Source organism: Schistocerca americana, chromosome 6 (genome assembly GCF_021461395.2).
Source record: "Schistocerca americana isolate TAMUIC-IGC-003095 chromosome 6, iqSchAmer2.1, whole genome shotgun sequence".
NCBI lineage: Eukaryota > Metazoa > Arthropoda > Insecta > Orthoptera > Acrididae > Schistocerca > Schistocerca americana.
This window is the reverse complement of record NC_060124.1, coordinates 462,222,428-462,246,521: the sequence shown is the minus strand read 5'-3', so window position 1 is coordinate 462,246,521 and position 24,094 is coordinate 462,222,428.

The window sequence follows — 24,094 nt, the reverse complement described above, 5'->3', positions numbered from 1 at the left end:
CTCGGATGGTAATGCGCCAGCGTCGGGCCCAAGTTCCTGTGTCATCTAAAACCCTTTTGAGCCTACAGATGACCAGTTCCTTGTTCGCATTTCCTCTGCAGAAGGCTGTGTCATCTGCATACTGTGCTGTGTGCACAAGAGGGGCCGTTGGTGTGTCCACAGTGTACAGATTGTACAAAACGGGCTCCAGGACCGATCCCTGTGGCACTCCAGCTCGAATACGCCTTTCGGTGGAGGTGACGGTTTCTACTTTGACAGAGAAAGTCCTATTCGTCAGATAGATTTTGATCTGCTTAACTATGCTCCCAGGGAACCTTCGTGTGTATAACTTGTAGCCGTCTATGCCATACTGAGTCGAAAAAAAGAGTACAAGGGCTCTCGGGGTTATCCAACGCACCCTGATGCAGAACTGTGCGTCAGTCTGGTGACTGGATCGTTGTGCTGCCATTCATGAATAGCATTCTATGGGGTGTTTTCCGACAGGATAACGCTCGTCCACATGCCGCTGTTGAAACTCAACATGTGCTACAGAGTATCGACATGTCGCCTTGGCCTGCTCGGTCAACAATCGAGCACATATGGGACATCATGTGACAGCAACTCCATCGTCATCTACAGACAGCATTAACCTTCCCTGTACTGACCGACCAAGTGCAACAGGCATGGAACTCCATCCCAAAAACTGTACAACACAATGGACGCACGTTTGCATCCTTGCATTCAACATTCTGGCGGTTACGCCTGTTATTTATGCACTAGCATTTCACATTTTCAATGACTTATCTCTCACTTACATTAACCTGTGATCTTGCACTTTTAATCACTTAAATGTGTACCAAGACAAATATTGTATATATTCCCGACATTTCATTACTCTCCATTAGTTAATTTTTCGAGATGGTATATTTTTCCGTCAGTGTATGTAAGTTCTGTGTACTTAATGTTAAATTTAGTTGATATATATCTATAGAAATTCATTATGGTTGTGCATCTGTGTACTGTGCACTTTTAATCGTTACACATCTCGAAGTATTGCTCCTGAAGAATGTATCTACAGTATAATGTCAATGAACTGAGTACTTCAATGATTAATGAATAATAAATGATTAATAGAATGTGTGATTCTATTAGTCGTACATCATTTCGGGATATGACAGTGTTTGTGATGGATGGCGATGTGGCTGTTGTGTTGCTGTAAAGAGTTATTGCGCCAGTTAAAGGCAATATATTATGATAACCAATCTTGTTATTCCATTATAAAATCAAATAGAAAGAGCCTTTCGCTATCTGGTTATCATTAGACATGACAAAATTCTGCGACGATGTTGGACAGAAAACTACTGCCACGCAGCACACATTGATTCTGTAAGTCTGCCCGTCATTTTGTTTTCTTCGATACGGAACGTCACGTTTCCGTTCTGTCATAAAATTCGCTGTCCCGGATAAATGAAATGGAACAGGGGATGATGGTAGCTATACGCAGCCCAGATACATCCAATACGAAGATGCGAGCTGCATCTGCATACGGATCAGACACTAGCTCGAAATCACCAATGTTACTTGGGAAAGGTATTTGCTTTACCGAGAATATGAACATCCTAAGACTAGTAAAGCAAGTCCACAGGCTGTTTCGTGTTTATCAACGTGCACGTAGTAACGTTTCGTGATAAAAAATACGGCAGATCTGAAAAGGGATCTCCAGTGTGCAGCTGAGGGATGAAATTAAAGTTCTCGGCTTCCATGAAACGCCAACATCCAAAAGAGGAGTGTGGGCACACCATCACAAATATGTACCTTGGATAATGTATGATTTGGGGCGAGATATTGCATAGATCATCAGTTTTTGCAATAAATCCACGATGTAGGATTATATGTAGTGGTAGTTACTTTGTTTAGACTCATTACTAATATCTAATTCTCTTCTAACGTCTGCTACTTCGAATATACGCCACTGTACTATTTTTCGTTATTCAAGGTGATTTTCAGCAGTTAAATCTGACAAGATGCACCACAAATCGAAACGAAAATGTTGGTCAATGGTTGAAGCAACCTTCTCTCCTTGTGTTATATTTCACTAGCACTTTTCACAGTAGGTACGACAAAGTGGCGTGTGGCAATCTGCGGGTATATGCGATAGCATGGTACAAAGCGCTGTATGATTCAGATGCAGGATGATGGTTTGCGAGTGCAGAAAGGAAATCAGAAATGTTGGATTACGTCTAGAAATGTGAGATCTGGCTCAATGTGTTAAGTGATAAGGAGAGAGTGAGTAGGGTGGAATTTTTGCTGTGTGTGAGCGGAGAAGCAGAAATGTGCCAAAGAATCCTGCTTGGTGGTAATAGAGCGTACTTAGGTTTGCAAGCAATCTACATGGTAATCTCTAAACATTTAAATTATGGTAATTTAGGATTCTTCGAAAGGAGTTGAAAAGAAATAGAGATGAAATGCGCTCTGTGTGGAGAGTGCAATCACCAGTAGAGGACTGCTGGAAATCAAATTACCAACCGAAATATATTTGTGAGCATCTAGAGAAAGAGAGTTGTCACTGCACGGAAAAAGAATCCTAATCCAGTAACAACCTAACAAATATTGGTGCAGAGAGGGAAAAGAGAAATGATTATGGTTGATAGAGGTCTACGAATATCATCGACATTTTAAAAAAGGCGGACAATGTTCGAGAGAAAAAGGAGCGACTTCACTGAGCTGTCTGAGGAGAACCACTGCATGTTAACATAGAGTCTTCGGGATATTAGAACTCCAATGCAGCTGGAAGCAAGCAATTCGACCCCAGCAACTTCTCTGCAGAACAGGTTATACATGATCTAACAAAATATGAACGAATATTCGAATACAGCAATAAGAAAGCTGTGGCAGGAGAACTGCTTATACAAGAAAATGCGATCAGCATCACTGTGGAGAAAGCAATGCACGATAGCGTATGTCCTCTTCCTGTCATATATGCACGAAGCCATTCTTAGGTCTGTGTTTAACAGAAAAGAAAATGTCAATGTAGAAACAAGCCACGACGTAACTGATGTCGACGATATTTTGCGGTAAAATGTAGATACCACCTTTTATCAGACGTAAAGAAGTTAAATGAATATTATGGACATAAGAGGGCAAGGTCCGGGGACCATGGTGGGCAAGAAGCGTCATCATTTCAGCCAATCCACCTCGCAGGGAATTTTAGCTTCAGATGAAATGTCACTTGACGACTAGAATGTACAGAGGCCCAGTCATAGTGGAGGAATATACCCATATTTGAAATCAAACCCTCTTGCAATGTCGCTGGAAGCTCGTGTTCAAGAAAGTCTGGATATACGGGCCCTCCAAGGCGACTCGGTAACGCAACAGGCGCAGTCGACAGGCCCAGTCAACTGATTGTTACACTAGACGAAACATATTTATAGGGAAATGTTTATGAGGATGTTTCTCCACAAAAGCACGTGGATTTTCATCGGACAACCGATGTCGGTCACAAGTGTTATGATACCGTGGGGAGTGAAAGTGGTTGCATCACTATTAATGGGAATATTCGGCTTGAAAAAAAAAGGGTTCAGTCCTTTACATATGTGTAGGTTAATAAATGTACAAGTCGAAAGCATGTGTCTGATACTGACCACATAACTGTAATTGATTAAACTGCACATTCAGATCCATCTAATAATATTCCATCTGACTACAACTGAATATCACATCTGACAAGTATTGCTAAATTAATGGCTACAGAAAGTAACTTAATCCACGAAAAGTTTCCACTAAAAACGGACAGAAGGCAAAATCATAACTGGCAACAAAATTAATTTACTGTTATTTAACCGAAAGCGCACACCGATTAATGATTCTGATTGCACGAAGAGGAACCATACTATATGTTCTGCTCTTCTGCACCCCGCCATACCGAAACACCCTATCAGTACTTTCGAGTTAATTACAGGAAAATAAGCCACCTACCTGTAGTCTGTTCGTAGCTTGCTTTACATCAGAACAAAACAGCTGAAAGGAAGGGGATGCAGTACTATGCCCTGTAACAATTTTGCGGTGGACTATTTTGGTCCTGACCACGTGGTTTCCACGATTTTGATCATTTAAACTATTTATTGTATAATTCTGCACCTAAATAATATCTTAATATTGACGCAAAATGTCCGTTTTATTAAACAGAACTGAGGCGGGAGTTTACGATCAACTGCAGGATGTACAGTATTCATTTCCATACAAATTAACAAGATTAGAGAAAGGGAAAATAAAAGCTTATTCTTTCGCGCCACATTTACACTCGAATTACGATTGGGTTAATGCGTAGATGTTCGACACACCTCGGATATTGTGCACGCAAGGACAAAAGCACTTGGAAACAAGAAATATCCCATGCTTTATACGAAACTCACATGGTCTGCTTTCCCTTAAAGAATATATTCAAAAGCGGAAAGCGTAACAGAAGACAATGTATGTGATGTAACATACAGGTAATACTGTAAAATAAATTATTTCCATACGATCGGTCATATTCTACACATGTGAGCGACACAAAGGTTTCACCTTCCCGCAGCCAATTACGTTAAAGTGTACCAAGATTGATTCAAGCAACTATAAATCCCTACACAATATGAGAGAAAACCCCTCCCTCATAAAAATCGCAGATTAAGCTTCATTAACCACAAACTAATGCAGAAAAGGATGTAGTGGCGTAGTGAATACCACTCAAAATTTTTGACGTGGCTACGCGTCAGCAACTGTGCATGCAAGAGCTTCAACGAATTCGAAATAACAGCCAATCAGACGCAAAATACAGGTTAGTTAATCGTCGACCCTGGTTTCGACGGTTTTAAAACTGTGTTCTTCCTCAGGTATTGTGCCTATTAACAAATGTTACCACATCGCGTGTTGAACACATATGGTATCGTTACAATAAACGAAATTGAAGGAAATGTTCAAAAATATTTCGCTTAAGCATACGCACGTAGAATCATATTACCTACATCCGATGTGGGAATCGTCGATTCTGACTAGTACATGTGCTTGTCATCCACTTACCGCCATTTAAAGCACATGATTTAAAATTATTACGACTCTACTGTAGAGCTTTGTTTTAAGACTTTTTAAAATATCACACGTTTGAAGGTGGATCCAACAACGCTTAGTTGACAGATTACGTATGTATATAACATCACATATGAAACGTGGCATCGACTCCTACAGAGCACAAGTATGCCACTTACATGCACCGCCTGGCTGAAGAGTAGAGGTACAAGTTGTAGGTTGCCTGAGGTAGGTGCCGTTCGTGTGCGCCCTGTAAAAGCGTAGCTGCATTGAGCAGCGTGTGTGATACGAATATGTACTTGTGAAACCGCATTGAGCAGCGTGTGTGATACGAATATGTACTTTTGAAATCGCACACGCTGCTCATTGCAGCTACGCTTTTACAGGGCGCACACGAACGTCACCTACCGGAGGCAACCTACAACTTGTACCTCTACTCTTCAGCCAGGCGGTGCATGTAAGTGGCACACTTGTGCTCTGTAGGAGTCGATGCCACGTTTCATATGTGATGTTATATACATACGTAATCTGTCAACTAAGCGTTGTTGGATCCACCTTCAAACGTGTGATATTTCAAAAAGTCTTAAAACAAAGCTCTACAGTAGAGTCGTAATAATTTTAAATCGTGTGTTTTAAATGGCGGTAAGTGGATGACAAGCACATGTACTAGACAGAATCGACGATTCCCACATCGGATGTAGGTAATATGATTCTACGTCCGTATGCTTCAGCGAAATATTTTTGAACATTTCCTTCAATTTCGCTTGTTGTGACGTTACTGAGCCATGGCTGACTCGTGTTATGCTTTGCATTAAACCTTGGTTGCTATTCTGTGATTAGTCTCCCACGGTAATCGCCATTATGCTGTCATCCTCCCTCTCCGCGAGTGGCAGCAGCAGCATGTATCGATATTCGCACCCTTGTACTATCTCTGGCCTCGCTCTTATAGTTTCCGGCTGTGCCGTGTGCGGGCAGTTGGTCGGTTGGCGTGGAGCAGCGAGAAAGTCTCCGTGGCGCGTTGTTTAGACGGGGCCGCTGGCGGGGTCCAAGCGTGGTCGGGGTGTGAGGGGCTCTTCCCATTGCTACGAGGTCCGTGGCTCACCGATCCTGGACACAAAAGTTGAGTCTTTACTTAATCTACCAGCCAGCCCCAACTGTTCACATTGTGTCGTCTGGATTTCGTTGTGGGCTGCTGGGACATTCCCGGAAACAACAAAGTGTTTTCTAGTTGGCGAAATCCTAACCGTCCCCCTGTGGAGTTTAACTTAACTTGATTATTTTTGAATTGAAGTGCACCAGCGGAATCTTCTGCCTTGTGGCCGTTAACGTTCCGGTTACCTGCCCTGGCCGTTGACATAAATTCAGGCAGTGTATGTTCCTCGTTGTGTTGAGGCTGTCCAGCACGGTGTGTAGTTTGACAGTTGAACCTGTAATTCGTTGTGGATGCCGATACCTTCTGCGTTGTTCCATTGAACTCCCTGTTGTGTGCTGGTCGGGTGGAGCGGAAGTTATCCTGTCGCTTGGTCCATTAATTGTCTGTCGGTTGGGTTGCCGTCGGATTGAGATTTGTTGGGCCGACTGCCTGTCTCACCTAAGCGAGGTTTAGTGTTTGAATTCCAGGCCGACCCTTGGAAGCTTCTGAGTGCCGTTTGATGCGCTGCCTTTTCTTATCTGTCCTTGTTGTTTGTTTATGTTAGGCTTCTAGCCGATTTCAAATTAAAGTTGTTTTGCCCTTAAGGCGTGAAATTGATTGGGCCTTCAGCCTAATTTAGAGAAATGTTTTAAGATAAGGCCTTCTGACTTTTAAAAATTCAAATTCTTGTTTTGAGTCTTAAGTGATTGGCCTTCAGCCGGTTTTAAATTGAAGTTGTGTCGACCTTTTTAGAATGAGATTGAATGGCGCATTTGGCCGGGAATTAATTTCTAAAATTAATGTTTGGGTTGCTCTGTTTTTAATGTTTTCTTTACTCTTGTAGTGTTCGTCAAATGAATAAATTAGTATGATAGAGTGCAACTGACAGCCATTCATTTAGGCCCCTTTCCACAAATTAAACTATGTGTCCTGCCCTGCGGGTATAGCAGTGGATCTCAGATACACATTGTTCTAAACACAAAGTGATAAAATTTGTTAATAGGTATAATAACCTCTGAATAAAATTCATTAGGATTCATTAGGATTGAGTTTTCTTTTATTACGTGTATACAATACAAGTTGAGACGTAGAGTCATAAGCAGATTTACCAAAGTCCTTATTAGCAAGTTCAAAGATATGAGTACGATAGGCAATTACATCTCTATCATTTAAACTTTCAAGTCCAGGTACACTAGACACTCCGCTACCACCTCTCACAATGGCGACAGTCAACCATCCACTTCCATGTGAGAATGTGTCGTTAATATCCAAGATAAAATTAAGGGAACATGTAGGAAATACAGAAGGTCCATCGATGAGGGCGTGGGCTGCAACACTCTTCACTGGAATACGGTTTTTCTTGTCCCCTTCTGTTGTAGTAAGTTCAATGTTTTCTATATTTTTGTAAACTGGTTGGATGTTATTTCCGATCCAATGAATACCACTCAGCTGTAGCAAGGAGGCAGCAGCATAACAGGTCTACGGTGGCCTCTTCCTGACCCATGTCTGAGCTAAAGGCTCATTTATTCCTGTTTCTAGTAAGTCTAATAAAGGCACAGGTCAACAAAAACCACCTCTCCTCTGGTCACAGTTTCTGCTCACCTTCAGTCAAGATGACATCTTTGACCAACACGGCAGCCATAACACACGGGGAAAAAAAAATCTTTACTAGAAATAAGCAGTTCTCTCTCTACTTGCCATGCCTTATAAACGTGAGACAACGCACGCTACAATCGAAAGAGACGCAAACATTAATATACATCATAAAATCTGATTACATGCTGTTACTGAGTCAGTGCCACACTGCAGAAATTTTTCCAATGATAAGGACAGAGGTCATGCACCAATAACGTCCGCCATATTCTTGTATGTGGGACATCAATTAGCGAAGAAATTCTGCGGGTGTTTCTTGAAGGACAACATTGTGCCGGCTGAATAATATTTTCTGCTTCATAGAAATTCTGATCATTTGCGCGGTGAGAAGAGGTGTTGCACTCAGTTTAGTGAAACAATAATGAACAGCAGCAGCAGCAGCGTTTCCATTCCGAAACTCACACGCAATTGTCGTATAGGTATACTCAGTATTTCTAAATAGATGCGGAACCCTTAACCGTTTACGGTAGAATTACCCTACAGATCTCATTCACAGTCAAAGTATAAGAAACAAATCATGCAAACTCAAGTAAAATTTCACTACTGTAGCTGCAAAATAAAAATTACAATTGAGAAATAAACCCTTTGCAGCTTCAGTACCAAAATACAAAATGAATGCTTCTTTCTGTAATCAGCCATATCTCTGGAAGTAACAATAAATGTACGCTTGTTATGCTGAACATTTTGTTCGAATAAGTCCGTTTTGAGTACCACTTCTCAAAATATTTACTGTTCCTCGTGGAACACCCTATGTAGTTCAATCAGGCGCGACGGAGAGAAAATCTCTAAAGTTTGGCAAATAAATGCAATGCAAAACGCTGTATCCAGCAATAGCTATGGAAAATCGATAGTCCCGTCAGCAGAATCGCGCCGTGTGCGCTAGATAACGCCAGAAGCCGTGTGTGATTAGAAGCGAACAACCGTTAATGGATTGTAAACAAGTTTAGTTAGACATAAAGCGTATGGACAGCTATTCCAGACTAATGTAATGTATAACTGTTGGAGGACCCAAACAATATTTGTTGTGGGAAAAAGGATATTTGATTTGCTCACGGGCGTAAACTAACAATGTTAGTGACAATTACTTAAGCAAATCATGTAACATCTAATCCAAAAAGGCTGCACACTAATTTTAATTGCAGTTAATTAAAGTTTCAGGCGCCCTTTCAAGACAGAGATGCACGTGGATACACATTCAATGTCCTCTCTGATATATGTGACGTACCCTTACTACAGCCAATACGAATTAGTATATCAATGACAGTATACACTTAAACATTCAGTTCACTGCTCATACCTTTCCTTGAATTTTTGCGTACTAATTTAAACGTAACACTTTCTTTAGGAATTATTACAGATTTTATCGTACTCGTGACAACAAATTCCATACCCTGAGGTACCATTACACTCACAGGCGCCGAAGGATGACATTGATTGCTTGGTTTAGTTCCAGGGTATCAAAGAACTTGAGAAATGTTAGATGCTATCTCCAAAACTCGCATAATGCATACCATACAAGGCGTTATGGTAAACTGATTATAATACAAGACTGACGCAAACCTTCCAAGCTATATTTTTCGCATCCGGCAAGCGTCCGCCCTTGATATTTCAGCTCCTGCAAACTCATCATTCTCCATTCTGTCTCCACAATAATCCAGGATAACAAAATATTAAAAGTAGCCGTCTTTATCCACAACGTATTACCCAAGTCCAACACTAATTCTTCATTCCTCTTTAATCCTGTCACAGTTTTACGATTCCTTCACCCAATTTTTCACATACTGTACGAATAAACTTTAATATTTATTTTCTTTATGTTCCTGACATGTTACTGCTGTTGCTGTTTTCAGTCCAAGCACTGGTTTGATGCAGCTCTATGCTACTCTATCCTGTGCCACTCCCTTTACCTCAGATAACAACTACAACCTACATCCTTCTGAATTTACTTACTATATTGATATCGTGGTATCCTCTGTGATTTTTACCCCCAGCACTCCCCTCCAACACTAAACTGTTGATCCCTTGATGTTTCAGAAGTTGTCCCTTCTTTTGGTCAAGTTGTGCCACAAATTTCTTGTCTCCCCAATTCTTTTCAGTACATCCTAAATAGTCACGTGATCTACTAATCCAATCTTCAGCATTCTTCTGTAGCACCACATTTCGAAAGCTTCTATTCTCTTTTTTGTCTAAACTGCTTGCCGTGCATGTTTCATTTCCGTACATGGCTATACTCCAGACAAATACTTTCAGAAAAGCTTCCAACACTTAAACCTACCAACAAATTTCTCTCCTTCAGAAATGCTATCCCTTCCATTGCAAGTCTACATTTTATATCCTCTCCACTTCGGTCATCATCAGTTATTTTATTGCTCAAATACCAAAACTCATGTAGAACTTTAAATGTATCGTTACCTAACCTAATACTCTTAATATCACCTGATTTAAAACCATTATCCTTGTTTTGCTTCGGTTGATGTTCATATTATATCCTCCTTTTAAGACACTCTCCATTCCTTTCGACTGCTCTTCCAAGCCCTTTGTTGTCTCTGACAGGATCAGAATGTCATCGGCAAACCTTAAAGTTATTGACCCAGCGAGATTGTGCAGTTCTAAGCACACTGGACTCGCATTCGCGAGGACGATGGTTCAAACCCGCGTCGGCCCATTCAGATTTATGCTTTCCGTGGTTTCCCCAAATCACTCCAGGCAAATGCCGGAATGGTACCTTTCAAAGGGCACGGCCGATTTCCTTCACCATCCTTCACCTCCTTCACCCAATCCGAACTTGCACTCAGTCTCTAATAACCTAGATGTCGACTGGACGTTAAAACCGATCTTCCTTCCTCCTGTTTAGTTTTTATTTCTTTTCGCTGAACTTTAATTCCTACTTAAATATTTATTTGTTTTCCTTTACTGCTCGTTCAATGTACAGATTGAATAGCTTTCGGGATAAGCTGCAATCCTATCCCACTTCCTCCTCAGCCACTGCTCCCACATCTTCCCTTTCAAGCCCCTCGCCTCTTATAACTGCCGTGTGGTTTCTCTACCAAATGCAAACAGCCTCTCGCTCCCTGTATTGTGCCCCTTCTTCCTTTAAAATTTCTATGAGAGTATTCCAATCAACTTCGTCAAAAGCTTCCTCTAAGTGTAAAAATGCTATAAAAGTGGATTTGGCTTATCTTAATCTATCTTGTAAGATAATCACTGTGGTCAGTATTGTCTGGCGTGTCCCTGAATTTCACCGGAATCCAAATAGTTTTTCCATTCTTCTGCAAAGAATTCGTGATAAATTTCGTAGCCGTGATTTATTGAATGACAGTTTGGTAATTTTCACACTTGTCAGCAACTGCATTCTTTGGAACTGGAGTTATTACATTCCTCTTGAAGTCTAAGGGTATTTCGCCTGTCTCATACATCTTTTTCACCGGATGGCTCTCTCAATGGTACCAGAAGTTCAGTATCGTTTACTCCAGGGGCCTTGTTTTGACTTCGATCTTCAGAGCTGTGTCAAAAACTTCTCGCTGTATCTTACCTCCCACCTCATCTTCGTCTGCGTCCACTTCGTTTCATCTACCTTGTGCAGACCATCTGCTTACACTGATCGGCCAGAGCATTATGACCACCTACCTTCTATCGGAGTGAACACGCCCAAGCAATAGCAGAGTCACTTGAATGACTTCTAGTCAGACACACGCGCGACACATGTGGTATCAGTGAGCGTGCTGCCCGTGTGTAGAATGGCGAAGGCGCACCATCGATCTGAGCTTGACCTAGGGCAGATTGTGATGGCCCGGAGGATCGGCGCTAGCATTTTGGAAGCTGCACGACTTGTCAGATGTTCGGTGAATGTGGAGAAACCAAGATGAAACCACATCCAGGCGTCGTGGGGTTGGACGGCCACTCCTCGTTACAAATGTTGGACGCCTTAGGCTGGGCAGATTAGTAAAACAGGATGGGCGGCGAATGTGGTGGAACTAACATGAGACGTCAATGCTGGGCAGAGTAAAAGTGTCCACCGAACACTTCTATGGTGGGCCCCCGCAGCCGACGACCCATGCATGTGCCAATGTTAACACCACGACATCGCCAACTACGAGTGAAATGGGCACGTGACCATAGGCACTGCCCTTTGGCGCTGTGGCAGAGCGTTGCTTGGTCTTATAAAACCCAACACCTTCTTCATCTTACCGATGGGAGAGCGCGAATCCGTCGTCTTCCACGTGAACAGTTTCTTGACACCTGTACTGAGGGATGGAGATAAGCTGGCGGTGACCCCATTATGCTCTGGGAACATTCACGCGGTCATCCATGGGTCCAGCGCAGCTCGTGCAAGGCGCCATGGCGACCAAGGAATATTGTTCATTGGTTGCAGGCCACGTAACCCCTTCATGACAATCATGTTTCTCGACGGCCGTGGCATTGCGCCATGCTACAGGGCCAGGAGTGTGATAGCGTGGATCGACGAACATAGAGACGAGTTCCAATTGATGTGCTGGACCACAGCTCTGCCGATCTGAACCCGATCGAACAAATCTGGAATGCGATTTTACGTGGCGTCAGATCTCCTCGCCCTCCTCCCAGGAATCGCGTGACGTGTGTGTGTGTGTGTGTGTGTGTGTGTGTGTGTGTGTGTGTGTGGCGTGTGCGTGCGGCTGTAATGCCAACTCACTCTAGCGACCGATCAAGGCTTCACTGATTCCAAGCCATGACGTGTCGCAGCTGATATCCGCGCCAAAGCTGGACATACAGGCTGTTAGGTAGATGGTCGTAATGTTCTGGCTTGTCAATATATTCGTTTCATCTTTCAGCTTTCCTTTCTTTGCTTAGGACTGGCTTTCCATCTGAACTCTTGATATTCACACAGTTGCTTCTCTTCTCCCCAAAGGCCTCTTTCATCTTCCTGTAGGCCGTATATATCTGTTGTCTAGTGAAATCTAATTCTAAATCCGTGCAGTTTTCTTCTAGCCAGTCCTGCTTAGCCATTTCGCACATCCTGTCAACCTGTTTCTTTAAACGTTTGTATTCCTTTTCTCCTGCTTCTTTTTTTACATTCTCATATGTTCTCAAATACAACGTCTCTCGTTTTATCCAAAGTCTACTAGGCCTTCTCTTTTTATATTTTTAGTCCTTTGCTGCCTTCACTATTTCATCTTTCAGAGCTACCCGTTTGTCTTCCACTGTAATGCTGGCCCTGTTCTTGTCAATATTTGCCTAATTCTCCGTCTGAAACTCATAGCTACCTCTCGTTCTTTCAACTTATCCAATCCCCATCTCCTTAATTGCCTACCTTTAAGCAGTTTCTTCAATTTTACAGATAATTTACGTTTCATAACCAATCAATTGTGGTCAGAGTTGGCGTCTGCCCATGGAAATCTCTGACTTACAGTTATATTATCAATCGCAAACCTTCCGGCGTCTCCAGGTCTCTTCCACGTATACAAAATTATTTCGTGATTCTTACACCAAGTGTTAGCGATGATTAAATCATGCTCTGTGCTAAATTCTACCAGATGCCTTTCTCTTTCCTTTCTTTCCCCAAGTCCACATTTACCTACTGGTTTTCCTTCTCTTCCTTTTTCTACTTTTGAATTCCAGTCCCCGACCACAATTAATTTTCGTCTCCTTTAAGTATCTGAATAATTTATTTCATACATTTCTTCAGTCTCTTCATCTGTGGATCTAGTAGGCATATAAAGTGGTACTACTGTGGTAGGTGAGGGCATCATTTCTATCTTTACTACTAAGATATGTCACTATGCTGTACATATTGGCTAACCTGAATGCCTACATTCTTATTCATTGTTAAAGCAACCTGCATTACTCCTGTTAGATTTTTTGTTTATAACTCTATACTCACCCGACGAGAAATCCTGTTCCTGTCACCGAACTTCACTTAATCCCACTATAACTTCAACCCATCCGCTTCCATTTTTTAATTTTCTAACCTACCTGCCCATTTAAGGGATCTAATATTACACGCTTCGATCCGCAGAGTGCGTGTTTTGTTTCTTCTGATACCGACACCCTACTGAATAGTCCCCGTCCGGAGATCCGAAATGGAGACTATTTTACCTCCGGAATATTTTAAATAAGAGTACGCCATAATTTATTGTTTCTTCGGAGCTAATTAAATCTATTATTGAATGCCAACCATCCTGTAAAACATTGAATTCTGGAAGTTTGCTGATTTGATAAAGTGGTAAGAAGTTAGATACGAGCAATAGTTGATGATTTATCTGAAGAATATAGAGTAATACGCCATTGTTTAATGTGAAAAGGTAACTGCGATTTTTTTAAGCGGTACAGCGTATGTTAAACCCGAAGTGTTGCACATAGGGATAGTTCGCACGGATGGACGACGGTAACAATCATGGACCTTTCTTTGGGAGAACCTTTTATTTGCCACAACGTTGTTTTCTTCCTTTTGAGATTTTCCCAGGACTGGTAATGCTTACCAGATTCCAGTCTAGAATCGTTCATTGCTGGGACAACTTCCGAACTGTCTATTACGAGTAGTGTAATTTGATTCTGAGTTGTTACGACGAACTTAGCAGCGATACGTTGTGCAGCAGACGAGTAAATTCTCTGAGCTGCAGCAATTCAATATCAGAAAGGAGTGGCACTTAATAAGCGCGCTGTTACACATAACAAACATTACATACGTAGTTACAATATTATCTTTCATATTGCAATTAAACTCTAGATAACAACATTAAACAGATTAATGTTTCTTATGATGTGCGTAACTGAGTGTAACAACACTGACCCATGTCGCGATAAGGCGAGGAGTTATTTATCTAGCACAGAACCAGACATATCCATCCACGTCCCCTCTCCTCGCAGCATTCCGCTTCGTGAACAGTTCGTCCCAAGCTTTCTCCATCACCTTAGGCGACACTGATAGAATATCCACACTTACGCAACACGGACATTACTCAAACAAAACATCTGCAGCTGTCAAAAATCGGCATGTAATGTCCAGTATATGTGAATGAGATATTCCGAGTATCCAGTTCCTCGTTAAACGAGGGTAGTCATAATAATTTATCAACAGAAGCGAATCACGCAGAACACTTAAATCTGGTGCAATTTTAATGAATGCCATCCCAACTCGCGTACCACATCCGTGACACTTTCTCCCCTATGCACAATAAGTGAGTTGCCTTTCTTTGAACTTTTTCGATGTTCTCTGGTGATTCTGTCTAGTAAGGATCCCATATCGCTCAGGAGGAGACAGACAAGCGTAGTGCAGGCAGTCACTTTAGTATATCTGCTGCATCTAATGAGTGTGGTGCCAGTAAAACGCACAACATTATCCAAGTGATCGTTCCAGTTCAAGTTGTTCATAACTATAATCTATAGGTGTATACTTGAGTTGACAACCTTTACATTCGTGTGATTTATCGTGTAACGGAAATTTAGAGCATTCCTTTCAGTTTTCAGATGGATGACCACCCACTGTACATCATTTAGAGTCAATTTGCACTTATCGCACTATACAGATATCTTACAGATATCTTGTCTAAATTACTTTTGCAATTGGTTTCTATATTATGTTGACTTATCTAAACGGTGAATTACGGCAACATCTACAAAGGATCTAAAGGGGGAGCACAGATGGCTTCTTAAATCGTATTTATACTGTAGGAATAGCAGCTGGCCAATAATACTTCCTTGCGGAGCCCAGATATCACTTACGTATTACACAGTGACTTTCCGTTGATTACTACCAAATTTAACCTTTCTCATAATAAAACACGAATCCAATCCATTCAAGATCTCCTGCCGATAGCATTCGGTAGTTGGTGTGAAAAAAGACTTAGCTGTGATTCATAACGATATTTTCTGAACCCATGTTGGCTATGTCTCAATAGAACGTTTTATTCGAGGAAATTCATAATTTTCGAACACAGAATATATTCCAAAATGGTACTGGAAACCAGTGTTGTGACATGGGTCTGTAATTCACCGGATAACTCCTAATTCGATCTTGAATATTGGTGGATCTTTACAAGTTTCCAATCTTTAAATAAGAGGCTTTCGTCGAACGTGCGATAGTCTATAATAGCTAAATATGCAGCTATTGTATCAGCATACTCTAAAAGGAACCTAGCTGGTATACAATACGGACTGAAAGGTTTAACTAATTTAATTTGCTCCACTACTCTGACGCCATTGACTTATTAGTTTCTCACTTTGAAACGGAACTTCTTGTCCTGTTACATATATTTCTCAAGAAATTCCGGTACAAAAGAACTATAGCGAAAGTGTTTTTACTCGACAGAAATAAACCAGTGGGTAACAAGCAGGCTAGAATGGACCAAACGGTGTTTGTTTATTGATTGATTTTCTTTAGAGTGTACCACGGTTGCCTGCATCCTTTCCCTTGTGCGACCTGGGCTGTATGAATGAGAAATTATGTGAAGTACCGGAAAGCTTTATCAGAGGTCGTGGCATTGCATGAGTAGAGTGGTTCTGTGGTAGGATAGTACCAAGTCCCTAAAAGCGAACAAGTTTGGCAAAAATAGTGTGCATCTCAGATCAGAGAGGTCGCGAAGGCACGAGTATTGGCTCTGTCAGGTTGCCGAACCATAGCCTCCACCACCTTTCGAACGAACAACGGTTAGGCGATGTGTCCTCAGGTCCACCTGTTCCTGGGTAGCGGCGCTCGACAGACGTGGAGACGCAGCTCTCGATTTTGGTGATGTTAACAAAGGTACTAGAAAGTTTCAGATCTGTTCGTTAATATGGTCCAGATGTTGAAATCAGGTGTGAGATTACCACCAAACCTCCATAAGGGAGTTTATTTCCATAATTTAGTCGAATTTCAGTAAGAACTTTGCGCTTGTGCTTTGATCAGGGCACGCACCATGGGCCTTACGCTCAGGGACATATTATTGCTCTGTGCTTAACTGAAGTTAACTCATTAAATATATTTTAATGGGGCCTTCCTTTAAAGTAATATTTTGGGGATTTTTTATTTTTCATGTTTTCTTTGTGTACTTACTTTCCCGCCACGTGGTCGGCTGGAGCAACCGCCACCTTGGGAAACTGCATTTTCGGTCTGAAAATATATAGTAAACAAGTGAATAGCAATACGGTAGTGGGTGAGTGAAAGCTAGGGAAGGGATAAACTTGTGTGTCCGTATTTTTGCATTACTGTCGGCTACCAAAACTTGGCCACGTGTGTGAAATAGTATTAACGTGATAATTAGTTAATGTTTCTTGTGCCCCCCATAACTATTTGATTTGCTGGCAATGTTTGCGTTACCTAAAACATATGGGTTAAACTCTTGTATCTCAGAAAGTTCAGATTTTAATGCCCATTGATGGAATAGACTTGCAAAATTTTCCCCGCCATATGATAGTAAATGTTCTTCCCCCCAGCTCAGTAACGTCGTGTTGTTTCTGAACGAAAGATTAAACCAAAATAGGCAGTCACAGTCAAGTGCACCACTTGCTACCTCCTCTTCAGCTTACGTTTGAATGAAAATTGAAATGTTTAGGCAAATACTCTTCCGCCCTGACAGAGTTCGCTTGTAGAGTCTTTGCTGAACTTGTTCTGCGTGACCTATAGCACTTAAATGTAATAAGCATGGTTTAGGTATAATTCTGTGCCTGCATAAAATTACATTGAAGCCATGTCTACACTCCCCTCTCCCTTTCCATAATTACGTGGCGAAAGTGAATCATATTAACTAGAGAGACCAGTTGTGATGTATGTTCCAACATATACACGGCTAGTTGTTGAAATGCCATCGGTATTGAATAAATACCGATTAATCTATACCCTCGACTGATTATTTCCTCCCTTCATCATAAAGAACAGGTGAAAGTCAGCACCAAAGTCGACTGCTGGGCCATGAAAGTAAGTAGAAGCTCTATGCTACCTGTTGAGCCCTGCGTAGGTGCCTTCTGTAGTGGTTCTAAAAATATTGCGTTATCTGTTGCGTTTAAATTTTTACCGGTTGGTTAAACCCCACCCGCTAGAAATTATTAATACCCCAGCAGTAACTCGCATGGGACAGTTGAACCGTGCATGGCTCGCCGTCCCACCATTTGGTATTTTACACCCTGTTTTAACGTATTTCCGTCTCACCACGTTGATTTAAATTACTAGCGTTACTCATTGCTGTTTTGCCTGACCGTCTTCGGCGCTAGTAGCGCGTATCGATATATCCCCTCTGACAGGATCTTTGCTCGGCTGCTATGACTTCCCGGTTGTGATCTGTCATGGAGAAAGTCGGAACGTGCGAGATGGAGAGTTCACGGCGGCAGTTCGGATCGTGAGTTGGGCCCTGGCCGTCAGTTGCAACGCGTCTGGAGCGCAGCCCGGGCCAGCCAGTCGCTGGCTTGCAGCAGCAGTGAGTCCTGCGTGGACATCGCCCGCCCCCCATGCATCACATAAGTCGGGCCTGACTTTTGGTGGTTTGCTGATCGGTCGGTTGGTCCGAGGACATGCCCTTGCGGCGTAGTCGATTGGGCCGCTGGCGGTCTTTGCGCAGTGTCGGCGTCTGTCTGGAGCTGTCCGGTCGGTACGAGAATCGTCGCTCGCCGACCCAGGACGTGAAGGTTAAGTGGTTTTGAGCATTACGTTGTTGGTTCCGGCGTGAGCAACAACGAGTGAAGTGTTCGAGATAGCCGCCGTCAGGTGGAATTGATTAATTTAATTTATCCGTAGTAAAGTGCGCCAACGTAATTTTCTGCCTTGTGGCAGTTAGTGTTCTGGTTATATGCCCTGGCCGCTAACGTAATTTTTAGGCAGTATCTTTTCCTCACCGGTTGTTGCTGCCCAACATGGTGTGTAGTTTTGGCAGCTCAGTTCACATACGCGTTTGTTTGGAGATAGTGATACTTGTAACTTTTCGGGACCTTGAATTCTCGTGTACTCGGTCGTGGCAAGCATGTGGTTGGTCGGTCGGTCCGTGACTGTCCCTTTGTTGTGTAGCTGGGCTCACCGCCTGTTTCGCATAAGTGAAGGAGGGCAGATCGATCCCCTGGAGGATCCTGAGTGCTGTTCCCTTAATTATACTTTGGCAGTGTTAATGTTGTTGTAATTTATTTTAAAAGGTTTTTGGAGCTTTACTGTATTTTATATTTTCAGGTGGTAAAAGTTAATTGAGGGCCTTCATCCCTGGAAACATGTTCTCAGAGTTTCTTTCAAGTCCAAACGTTATTGCCTTCTGCTCTTGAAAGGTTAATGTAATTTCTTTTGAAAGATTTACAAATTGTGAGCCTTCCGCCGTTGCTAAAGGAAATTTGTAAACCTAATGTGTTGTTGCAATATGTACATTTCTTTAATTTTCAGAATTTAACTTTGCGGCCTTATGCTATCTTATTGCGATTGTTTATCTCTTTCTGTGCATCTTGCGGGCCATCAGCCCTTTTAGCATCTTAGAACATAGTGGCCTTCTGCCTTCAGTAATCATCATAGTACATTTGGAATTCTAAAGATTTAATCCGGCGGCCTTCAGCCGCTCCGCATGCTGACCTCATATGCGTATACGATTTATCTTATTCGTAAATTTGACTGTGTCCCCCCCCCCCCCCCCCCTGCGTGTTCGGGGGTTAGAATAGGCCCGTGGTATTCCTGCCTGTCGTAAGAGGCCGTTATGTGATGGTCCCTTGTTGGGTTTGACCTCCATATTTCCAAATTCTTCCGCAGAGCGAGCCAACTGGGGAAGGACGCCTTACATGGCGCATTTTCTCCATCGTGCGTTAAGACCTCTAGCCAGTTTTCTCGACGTCGCATTGCCATTCTGCTCGTTCTCCATCTCTTAGGCGAGGATGTGTTCCTGGGTGCAATTTTCACTATGCACTGTGTAGTGTTGCTTTTTGAGGAGACGACGACCATGGACTTTATGGCACCTAATATCCAGCACGGTAGCCAGTCCGTTGTGATGGGGCTGCCTTGTACCCCTGATGCCTGCGCCATTAACTCCCCACGTATGCCAAGAAGTAGCTTGTGCGAAGCTGGTGTATGTTTCTGTTACTATTACCCTACATAAAAGCTTAAATATGGTAAAGGGCGTTATTTTCCACAGAGATCTACTTTCACAGTCCGATGACGAGCTGCGCGCTAACTTTGAGCGACGAGGTGTCCATTTCGTCCGGCGCGTCCATCGGGGTCCGGGGGATCATCAAATTGCTACCGGTGCCTTCATCTTGGCCTTCGAGGGTGACACATTACCTGAGAAGGTAAAGGTGATGGTCTACCATTGTGATGTCAAGCCATATATACCTCCCCTGATGCGTTGCTTCAAGTGTTGGAAGTTCGGCCATGTCTTCTCGCTGTGCTTCCAGCCTCATATGTCGCGATTGTGGTCGGCCATCCCATCCTGATACTCCATGTGCCCCGCCTCCAATCTGTGTCAACTGCAGAGAGCACCATCCACCTTGCTCGCCGGACTGTAAGATTCTACAAAAAGAACGGAAAGTAATGGAATACAAGACCCTGGATCGACTGACCTACACTAAGGCTGTGCAGAAGTTTGAACGACTTCATCCAGCAGGCATGACGTCCTCTTATACCGCCACTGTCACTTCTGCTACAGTTCCCATAGCTGGATCACACACCATCAGGTCTCAGAGCCAGAGGGCCACACCTGCCCCCTTGATGGTGGGGGGCACTTCACTCCCTGTTGCTCCTGCTGCATCTCCTTCAGGAGCAATACCCCCCACGCCACAACCATCGGGGACATCAGTTCCCTCTTCCCAGCCGGAGAAGCGTAAGACTTCTTCGGCACCTCTCGCCAGGAAGGGTCCCTTGGGGACCTCCCTTCGCAAGTTCCGACCGGTTTAAAAGCCGACACCTGCAAGTGGCTCAAACAACCACTGATCGCTGGTCGTAGGGCCTCACGGTCGTCGTCTGTCCCTGAGACTGACCCAGTGAAGCCCTCCCAGCCTGAAAAAGAAAAAGGTTCCCAAGAATTCCAACATTGTGGTGGCACCCGTCCCACCACTTCCTACAAGCTCAGTGTCTGAGGACGAGATCGAGATTCTGGCGTCTGCTGAAGACCTGGATCTAGCCGGACCCTCAGATGCCATGGATGTCACTCGTGCGGGTAGTGAATCGGTGGCAGCGAGAGAACCAGCGGCGTAACCTGCCTTCCCAGTCCCTTCACGCCGTTCTCAGCCGTGAACAATACCATCCTCCAGTGGAACTGCAGCGGTTTCTTCCACCATCTTTCTGAGCTCTGACAACTTATCAGCCTCCACCCTTTCGTCTGTATTGCTCTACAAGAAACTTGGTTCCCAGCAATGCGAACCCCCGCCCTCTGTGGGTATAGGGGTTATTATAGGAACCATTCAGCTTATGAAAGGGTATCTGGTGGCGTCAGCATCTATGTCCTTCACTTCCTTCTCAGCGAGTCTGTCCCTCTGCAAACACCTTTAGTGGCTGTCGCTGTTCAGGTGTGGACGCCACAGGCTGTTACCGTCTGCAGTCTGTATCTGCCACCACATGGTGATGTCCCGCAGCATGTCTTGGCTGTGCTGATAGCCCAATTGCCACGCCCATAACCCTCTGTGGGGTGTGTCAGTGCCAATACGTCGAGGCGCCACCATTGAGAATGTATTGACACAGCTCTACCTCTCCCTTTTAAACGATGATGCCTTCACACATTTCTGCAGCCCTAGCCTCATACCAATGATGGTACCTTCACACATTTCTGCGGCCCTAGCTGCAGTCTGTCCTATGGAGCGTGTATGACGACCTGTAACTGCCAGAGCGTCACTCTCCTGGGTCCACTAGCAGATGGGCTATGAATAAGGCTGACTGGGACTTGTTCTCCTCCATGGCCGCTATTGAGCCTCTTTCTAATGATGCCATTGATGAGGTGGTTCAATCGGTCACCACCGGCATCGTTACTGCCGCAGAATCTGCCATTCCCCGTTCTTCTGAGTCCCCTTGGCGGAGAACTGTGCCTTGGTGGTCGCCGGAGATCGCTGAGGCGATTAAAGATCGCCGGCGGGCTCTCCAGCTTCACAAGCGGCATCCATCTTTAGACCACCTCATTGCCTTCTAACGGCTGCGTGTGTGGACCTGGCGCCTTATCCGCCAACACAAGCAGGAGTGCTGGGAACGGTATGTTTCCACCATTGGCCTCCAGGTCTCTCCATCGCAGGTCTGGGCAAAGATTAGACGCCTCTATGGCTATCGGACCCCTGTCAGCATCTCTGTGCTGTCGCGGAATGCGGCAATTTGTACCGACTCCGACATACTTGCGAACTGCTTAGCAGACCATTTTGCTCTCAGTTCTGCATCTGTGAATTACCCACAAGCTTTCCACTCCATTAAAGAGCGGTTGGAACATCGGAGCCTTTCTTTTCACACACGGCATCCTGAATCCTACAATGTCCCGTCCACTGAGTGGGAACTCCACAGTGCCTTAGCCGCTTGCCCTGATACAGTTCCCGGGCCAGATCACATCCTCAGTCAGATGCTGAAACACCTCTCAGTGGACTGCCAGCGACGCCTCGTCGAGCTTTACAACCGAATCTGGGTCGAGGGTGTGTTTCCACCGCAATGGCGGAAAAGTATTATTATCTGCGTTTTGAACCTGGCAAGAACCCATTGGAGGTGGAGAGCTACCACCCCATTAGCCGCACTAACGTCCTGTGCAAGTTGCTCGAACGCATGGTGAGCCAGTGGTTGAGTTGGGTGCTCGAGTCTCGGGGCCTTCTGGCTCCGTCTCAGGGTGGATTCCGTGAAGGCCACTCTGCCGCTGACAATCTGGTGAGCCTGGAGTCAGCCATCCGTACAGCCTTTGCCCGCTGTCAGCACCTCGTCGCTGTCTTTTTTGACATGCGGAAGGCGTACGATACGACATGGCGCCATCACATCCTCTCTAAGCTTCATTGTTGGGGTCTTTGGGGCCACTGCCGATTTTCATCCAAAATTTTCTGTCTCATCGTACCTTCCGCGTGCAAGTCGCGGCCTCTCATAGTTACTCCCGAGTTCAGGAGAACGGGATGCCACTGGGATTGGCGGTGGGAACGTCTATCTCAGAGTCCTCGTATGCTGACGACTTCTGCCTCAACTATAGCTCCATTGGCATTGCAGCTGCTGAACGTCAGCTGCAGGGCGCTATCCGTAAGGCGCAGCCTTGGGGTGTCGCGCCTGGCTTCCAGTTTTCGGCTGGCAAGACCTGCGTTATGCATTTCTGCCGGCGACTAACAGTTCACCCTGAGTTGCAGCGTTATCTTGCCGACGAAATTCTTGCTGTGGTGGAGACACATCGTTTTTTGGGTGTGGTTTTTGATGCCCAGTTGACTTGGCTCCCACATATTCGGCAGCTTAAACAGATGTGTTGGCGGCATCTTAGTGCTCTGCGATGCTTGAGCCACACCAGGTGGGGCGCCGACTGCTCTACCCTGTTACGGTTCTACCAGGCATTAATCCAGTTCCGACTGAATTATGGGAGCCTGGCTTATGGTTCAGCATCCCGATCTGCTTTGCATGTGCTGGACCCAATTCTTCACAGCGGGATCCGACTTGCCACTGGTGCTTTCCGGACCAGCCCTGTGGACAGCATACTTGTGGAGGCCAACATTTACTGGCCGCTTATGCTGCGCATGTTTTTAGCTTGCCCGGGCGTCCAAATTATCGTCTCCTGTTCCCGCAGTCTGTCTTCCATCTCCCAGCATGTCGGCCCAGGTCGGGTTGTACGATCGCGGTCCACGTTAGAGAGCTTCTATCCGGGCTTGGGGTTTCCCCTCTTCCCCCTCCTTTCCAGGCCCCTTTTGTACACCTCCGTGGTTTGTGCCCCATCCTTGCCTTCGGCTCGAATTGGCACAGGACTCGAAGAACTCAGTCCCTACAGAGTCCTACCGCCACCGCTTTTATTTCATCCTAGCAATGTATCAGAGCTCTGGCGTCGTTTACACTGATGGTTCGATGGTTGCTGGTCATGTCGGTTATGCTCTGACTCTAGGGGACCACTAAGCACAACATTCATTGCCGGCTGGCTGCAGCGTTTTCACTGCTGAGCTGGTCGCTATCTTTCGTGACCTTAGACTATAACCGCTCCTGCTCAGGTGAATCCTACGTTATCTTTAGCGACTCCCTGAGCAGTTTACGAGCTATAGACCAGTGTTTCCCTCGCTCTCGTCTGGTGATGGCTGTCCAGGAGTCCCTCCATGCTCTTAACCGTTGCGGCCGCTCTGTGGTCTTTGCGTGGACCCCAAGCCATGTTGGGATACGCGGCAATGAACATGTAGACCGCCTGGCCAAACAGGCCACCAGTGAACCAACTCTGGAGGTAG